Source organism: Palaemon carinicauda, chromosome 11, assembly GCF_036898095.1.
Source record: "Palaemon carinicauda isolate YSFRI2023 chromosome 11, ASM3689809v2, whole genome shotgun sequence".
Classification (NCBI taxonomy): domain Eukaryota; kingdom Metazoa; phylum Arthropoda; class Malacostraca; order Decapoda; family Palaemonidae; genus Palaemon; species Palaemon carinicauda.
Genome location: NC_090735.1, coordinates 29,292,836 through 29,300,335, shown reverse-complemented (window position 1 = coordinate 29,300,335; position 7,500 = coordinate 29,292,836).

Genomic DNA, 7,500 nt, shown 5'->3' with positions numbered 1-7,500 from the left:
CTCAAGGCAACAGGACATAAGTTCACAAGACAGACAATATTACAGAGGAAAAACCAGACAGGAATTTTCATGTTCGTTTTAGTGCGAGGGAGGAGCAAAGATACAAGAATAATATATACAAAAGGAATTATGTACAATTGTGTGAAACACGGTTGGTACATGGCTCCCCCCCTAAAAATGACATACTGTACATGTTAAATAGGGCGCCCTGATCTAGAGAGGCGAACTGTAGGCGGGTCATCTGGCAGAAGATAAGCAGGTTTTAGACGACCAATGGAGACCCAGTCTTCTTTGCCCCGAATGTTTAGGAAGAATGCTTTCGGACTGCGTTGGATCACAAGGAAAGGGCCCGTGTAAGGGGGCGTTAGTGGTGGCTTGCTGGTGTTGTTGCTCAGGAAGACGTGCGTTGCAGAGTGCAAGTCCGTTGGTATGTGATGCTTCACTGGGGGCTTGTAAGTCTGGCGGCACGGAGTAAATTTTCCCACGACGTGACGTATGCGCTGGAGATCGTCGGAGGAGGTTGTAGAAGGAAAAAACTCGGCAGGGACGACCAACGGGTCGCCATACACCATTTCGGCTGCCGAGATGTCGAGGGCATCTTTAGGAGTGGTTCTTACTCCAAGGAGGACCCAGGGAAGCTGAGTAAACCAGTTGCAATCCTTGCAGCGGGACATCAAAGCTGCTTTGAGGGTGCGATGAAAACGTTCAACCATTCCATTGGCAGCGGGGTTGTAGGCCGTTGTCTGATGTAGGGGGATGCCCAGGAGATTCGCTAATGACGTCCATAATTGAGAGGTGAAAGTGGTTCCCCTGTCAGAAGTAATATGCTCAGGGATACCGAATCTTGAAATCCATCCAGAGAGTAAGGCAGATGTACATAAGGCGGACGTTGCAGTTTCCATGGGAATGGCTTCAGGCCAACGAGTGGAGCGGTCGATGACGGTAAACAGGTAACAATGTCCTTGTGATGTGGGTAGGGGGCCTACAACGTCGACGTGAATGTGTGCGAAACGACGCTGAGGTTGAGGAAAGGTGCCCACTCCTGAATCCGTGTGTCGATGTACTTTGGAAATTTGGCAAGAAGTACAGGCCCGGACCCAATCCTTAGCATCCTTAGAAATGCCGTGCTAAATGAACTTTGCCTTCAGCAGCTGTGCAGTAGAATGGCACGAGGGATGTGAAAGGCCGTGGATGAAATCAAACACCTGTCGGCGCATGGGAGCAGGAATCCAAGGTTGTGGTCTACCAGTACTGACGTCACAGAGGAGAGTGGTGTTGGAGTCTTCGAGGGGAAAATCCTCCCAACGGAGGGACGTGCAGGATGTCCTACAAGCTTGATACTCTGGATCCTGTCGTTGGGCTTCAGCCAGGGCGTTGTAATCCAATCCCAGTTGAACGGCAGCCAACGTGTTTCTTGACAGGGCATTGGCAACGGGATTCATTTTCCCAGGGACGTATTGGAGGATGCAATTGTATTCAGCCACGGCAGAGAGATGTCGGCGTTGACGGGCGGACCAGTCGTCAGACTGTCGAGTGAAGGTGTGCACCAGAGGCATGTGGTCTGTGCGAATGACGAAAGGCGTACCTTCTAAGAAATGGCGAAATTGACGGACAGCCAAGTGCACCGCCAGCAATTCTCGATCGAAGGTAGAATAACCCGATTCTGCCTTGGACAGTTTTCTGCTGAAGAAAGCCAATGGGCGGGGCGAGCCTTTGACCACCTGCTCGAGTACTGCACCAATAGCGACGTCGCTGGCATCGGTGGAGAGAAGGAGAGGGGCGTGTGGGATAGGAAAAGTGAGAGCCGCAGCAGTTGATAGGGCCTTCTTTGCATTGCAGAAGGCTGCTTCTTGAAGGGGACCCCACTTCAAGTCCTTTGGCTTGCCCTTGAGGGAGGCATAGAGGGGAGCAAGAGTGGCGGCAATGGCTGGCAGAAAACGGTGATAATAGTTGATCATGTCCAAGAATTCCTGCAGAGCTTTGACGGTCGAGGGCGTGGGGAAATTCTGCGTGGGGAAATTCTGAACGGCTGCTACCTTCTCAGGGAGGGGATGGACTCCTTCAGGAGTGATAAGGTGCCCTAAGAATGACACTTCGTTGGCGCCAAAGGTACACTTGTCGTACCGGACTACAAGGCCGTTTTGTTGCAGGCGGTCGAGCACGATGCGCAGGTGACGGAGGTGTTCCTCTTTTGAGGAGGAGAACACAAGTATGTCGTCCACATAACATACACAGAAAGGGAGGTTCCCTAAGATGCCATCCATGTGCCAAACGGAGTGGTGATGGCGGTCATGGGGATGTCTTCTGGGTTCATAGGCACCTGATAATACCCCTTCAGGAGGTCGAGCGTAGAGAAAACCTTCGCTTTGTGCAGGTAGGAGGTTACATCGGCAATGTTTGGGAGGGGGTAGTGATACGGTTCTGTTTGCATGTTCAGGTGCCTGCAATCCCCGCACGGACGGAGGGAGCCGTCTTTCTTCAGAACGATGTGTAAGGGTGACGACCATGGGCTGGAGGCCTTTTGGCAAAGGCCCATTTTCTCCATTTCGGCGAACGTCTGTTTGGCGGCTGCCAATCGTTCCGGTGCCAGACGTCTGAATTTTGCGAAGACGGGGGGTCCCGTCGTCTTGATATGGTGATAAATACCGTGCTTGGCAGGAACCGTGGGCGTTTGGCGAAGTTCTGGACAGAAAACTTCCGGGTACGACGTGAGGAGGTGGGCGTAGGCATCCGCTGGTGCGCTGATGTGGAGAGCGAGGTTAGAGGGGGCGGGTTGAAGAGGTTTCGACAAGTACAAGTCTGCGTTGACCAATCGTCGGTGGGCGACATCGACCAGAAGGTGGAAATGAGAGAGGAAATCCGCACCGAGGATTGGCATTGTGACGTCAGCAACGAGAAACTTCCAATTGAATTTACCGTTTCCGAACGATAATGTGAGGCTCTCGTAACCCTAGGTGGGTATCGCAGATCCATTGGCAGCTACCAAGCGGACGTCGGCAGATGTAGACAGACTACGTTGTGCCTTAAAGAGTTTCCTTGGCAAAAGAGAACGACAAGCACCCGTGTCTACCAAAAATCGCACGCCCGTTCCTGCATCCTGTAAAAAGAAAAGATTAGAAACATGGGAGGCCACCGCCACAAGCGATGGCCTACTTACACGTTTTTTGGCCACTGACAATCTTTGGCACATTTCTTCGCGGTTGCCCCGAATCTGAAGTGGTAGTAGCAAAACTGCGGCGGATGGGAGGTAGTAAGTGGCTGTAGAATTCGTCGTTTGGGCGCGAGCGATTGGTGGGTGGTGGGCGGCTTTGTCGCCGTTTCGGCACGTCACGGAGTAGGCGTGTATGTCCTACGGCATTCATGTCAGCTTCGGTTGACGTTGAATAGGCATCCTCGTCGTCAGGGGTGGAGGCCTTGATGGAGGTCTTGAAGTGGCTGTCCATAAGGGCGTCGGCTTTGGTCATCAAGTCCTTTATGGGTAAACTATCGACATCGGGTATGGCAGCGTGCACAGGTTCAGGTAAACGGCGTATCCAAAGGGCACGGAGTAGGTTCACCTCACAAGGAGAGCCGTGTGCGGCAGGTTGAAGGCGAGCGATACTGGTCATTTCCCTGAGGGCAAGCGAAGCATTTGATCCCCCAACGGTTGTTGCGAGAGCTGAAAAAGCTTTACTATACAGGCGGCTGGCGACGGCGAGTACTGTTGCAGAAGGTATGATTTGAGGGCGTCATACGCTATTGGGGTGTCTCCTTGTTCACAAAGCCAGTCGGATATTTCTGGGAAGGTGTCCTCGGGTATCGCCGCGAGAACATAATCCGCTTTGGTGGTTGAGCGAGTCACACCCCTGATACGAAAGTGGACTTCAGCGCGTTGAAACCAAGCTAATGCTTTTCCGCTGGCGAACGGTGAAAGTTTCAATGGGGCGGCCGCAGTGCCAACTGCCGGACTAGAGTCAGCCTCCGTTATGGTATCAACGATGGAGGGGCGAGGGAGGTGGGGGTGGAAGGCAGTGGGAGCGAGTCGACTTCCGGGGTCACCAATGTGACGGCGCCGAGTAAGGGTGTGAACTCAAAGGCAGATTGGAAACGACTGAGTTATATTGTTGTGGAACACTCTCCTTATATACAAAACCTCAAGGCAACAGGACATAACAAGTTCACAAGACAGACAATATTACAGAGGAAAAACCAGACACGAATTTTCATGTTCGTTTTAGTGCGAGGGAGGAGGGAAGATATAAGCATAATATATACAAAAGGAATTATGTACAATGATAATACTCTCTCCAATATCATAATATATCCGGTCAAGCTGAACTCTCTCCGTTCTCAGGTAGGGGGAAAAGGCAGTAGTCATACCTTTGTGATAGAGATGCGTGTGCGTGCATGTTTAAATATTTAGACGTCAGTTCTGACTGGTGGGGTACAGTTCTGACTGGTGGGGTACACTTATACTGGAACTATTATGGATAACAATATTATCAATAATATTAAAGATAACTGTTGTTAAACAGCACATCCAAGAACTATATGGTAATGAAAAATTTTTTTGAAAATAACTATTTTCCTAAACTTTCTTGATTATTTCAAATAATCACGCTAGCCGAATTAGCTTCCCTTCGTGTTATGTAGACAGGGAATATGGACGAGAGGCTGGATATTAATTTACATCTATCTTTCTGATCCGGCTTAGCATAGTTTGGCGCTCTTGTGAGCAGAAGGAATGAATGTTGCAGAGGAATTCCGATTCAATTACTCTCTCTGAAGGGGAGATTCTTTGAACTAATCTGATTAATAAGGCCTTTCAGGCTTTTCAACATGGAATTAGATGATTTCCAATATACTCTGCAAGGGATGAATATATTGCTTTACATTCAAAGACTATTGGAAATGCGTTGATTACATCCTTGTATATTTTCTTCATACAAATTCATTAATGAAACAACTATTATGAATAGAATACTGAGATCATCATCATCTCCTCCTACGCCTATTGACGCAAAGGGCATCATAATACTTAGATAATTATATTTATTAATGTTAATATCTAGATTGGTATGTCTTTGCGTGATAGTCCCTATTAGGCCTCTTATTCCTCTCTCACCACTATATAATAAAAACTGAATATTACAATATCACACTAAAAATTATTCATAATTTTTTTTTTTTTTTTTTTTTGTAGGGTTATATCTAGAAGCTGCGTAAATTATGTTTGATAGTAAAATAACTTTAGAATAATAAAATGAGTTTCGCCGAAATATTCTTTTTTTTTCACTTTGATTAATATTCATTTATTAGAGTTCATCAATGTTAACTTTTTTGTAATCTTAAGTCATTCGAAAAAAAAATTGAATTAATCTAGATTTATAAACACTACATTAGATGAATTGACAATAATACAGTATAGATGAAAAATACAAAATAAAAGTGGACACTAGCTTTTTTGGTTCATATTCTAGAAAAGTTTATGATCTTAAAACTAACGTAAGGTAGAAGCGATTATTTTGATTCATCATTTTTAATAAAGATTTTATGGTTGATATTTGAAAAACATAAATGAATAGCTATAGGGAACAAGCGTCTATGTACCGTTGGCAGTTTTGTACCACCGGCTTCTATGTACCATCCCTGGCTGCTATGTGCCATGTATGGCTGCTATGTACCTCAAAAAGTATTAACACATAAGTACCTTATGTAAATTGTAATATTTTTTTTTAACCTTTCTTTAAAATAACAAAATACAATATTTACATTTTGTCAATTAAATAGCTGAACACATAAATTCCTTTACAAAGTTTATATAAACCATTACAAAGTTATACCCAGAACAGTGGAGGACTCTGAACCTACCTAACTACCTAAAGATATAATATTTTTCTTAAAAAATAAATTACAATCCCAAAGGATGTATATTAGGTGTAGATATACAGACAGTATATCAAAGTACATAACAAAGGAATTTCTAGACTATGTATTTTGATTTTGATTTGTGTTGATTAATATATATTTGTAAACATGAATTCATATCTATATTTTGTTATATTTTTGTAATTAGAATAATTACACAAAAATGTAAATGAATGAAATGTAATTGTATTTTTATAATAAAAGAAAAAAAACTACCAAACAGCTTAGAAAAAAAAAAACAAGAAGCTAGCTGAGCAGTGGCTCAGCTAGCTTGTTGATGGCTGGAGGTGAACAGTTTCTGAACTCTAGGAAGCAAGAGTCGTCTATATCAGTAACATGGATATGCAGCTACCGTGGTTAAAACCGCTATGCAACAATTTCGTGTTTTATCTCCTTGTGTGTTCTTATTTCCTTACTTTGGTATCTGGTAAATAGCAGCCTTGTTTGGTGCGTACAAGCCAAAGTAGTGGTACGTAGGAGTCGGTACATAGCAGCCTTGTTTGGTGCGTGCAAGCCAAAGTGGTGGTACGTGGGAGTCGGTACATAGCAGCCTTGTTTGGTGCGTGCAAGCCAAAGTGGTGGTACGTGGGAGTCGGTACATAGCAGCCTTGTTTGGTGCGTGCAAGCCAAAGTGGTGGTACGTGGGAGTCGGTACATAGCAGCCTTGTTTGGTGCGTGCAAGCCAAAGTGGTGGTACGTGGGAGTCGGTACATAGCAGCCTTGTTTGGTGCGTGCAAGCCAAAGTGGTGGTACGTGGGAGTCGGTACATAGCAGCCTTGTTTGGTGCGTGCAAGCCAAAGTAGTGGTACGTAAGAGTCGGTACATAGCAGCCTTGTTTGGTGCGTGCAAGCCAAAGTAGTGGTACGTAAGAGTCGGTACATAGCAGCCTTGTTTGGTGCGTGCAAGCCAAAGTAGTGGTACGTGGGAGTCGGTACATAGCAGCCTTGTTTGGTGCGTGCAAGCCAAAGTAGTGGTACGTAAGAGTCGGTACATAGCAGCCTTGTTTGGTGCGTGCAAGCCAAAGTAGTGGTACGTGGGAGTCGGTACATAGCAGCCTTGTTTGGTGCGTGCAAGCCAAAGTAGTGGTACGTGGGAGTCGGTACATAGCAGCCTTGTTTGGTGCGTGCAAGCCAAAGTAGTGGTACGTGGGAGTCGGTACATAGCAGCCTTGTTTGGCGCGTGCAAGCCAAAGTAGTGGTACGTGGGAGTCGGTACATAGCAGCCTTGTTTGGCGCGTGCAAGCCAAAGTAGTGGTACGTGGGAGTCGGTACATAGCAGCCTTGTTTGGTGCGTGCAAGCCAAAGTAGTGGTACGTGGGAGTCGGTACATAGCAGCCTTGTTTGGTGCGTGCAAGCCAAAGTATTGGTACGTGGGAGGCGGTACATAGCAGCCTTGTTTGGTGCGTGCAAGCCAAAGTAGTGGTACGTGGGAGGCGGTACATAGCAGCCTTGTTTGGTGCGTGCAAGCCAAAGTAGTGGTACGTGGGAGTCGGTACATAGCAGCCTTGTTTGGTGCGTGCAAGCCAAAGTATTGGTACGTGGGAGTCGGTACATAGCAGCCTTGTTTGGTGCATGCAAGCCAAAGTAGTGGTAC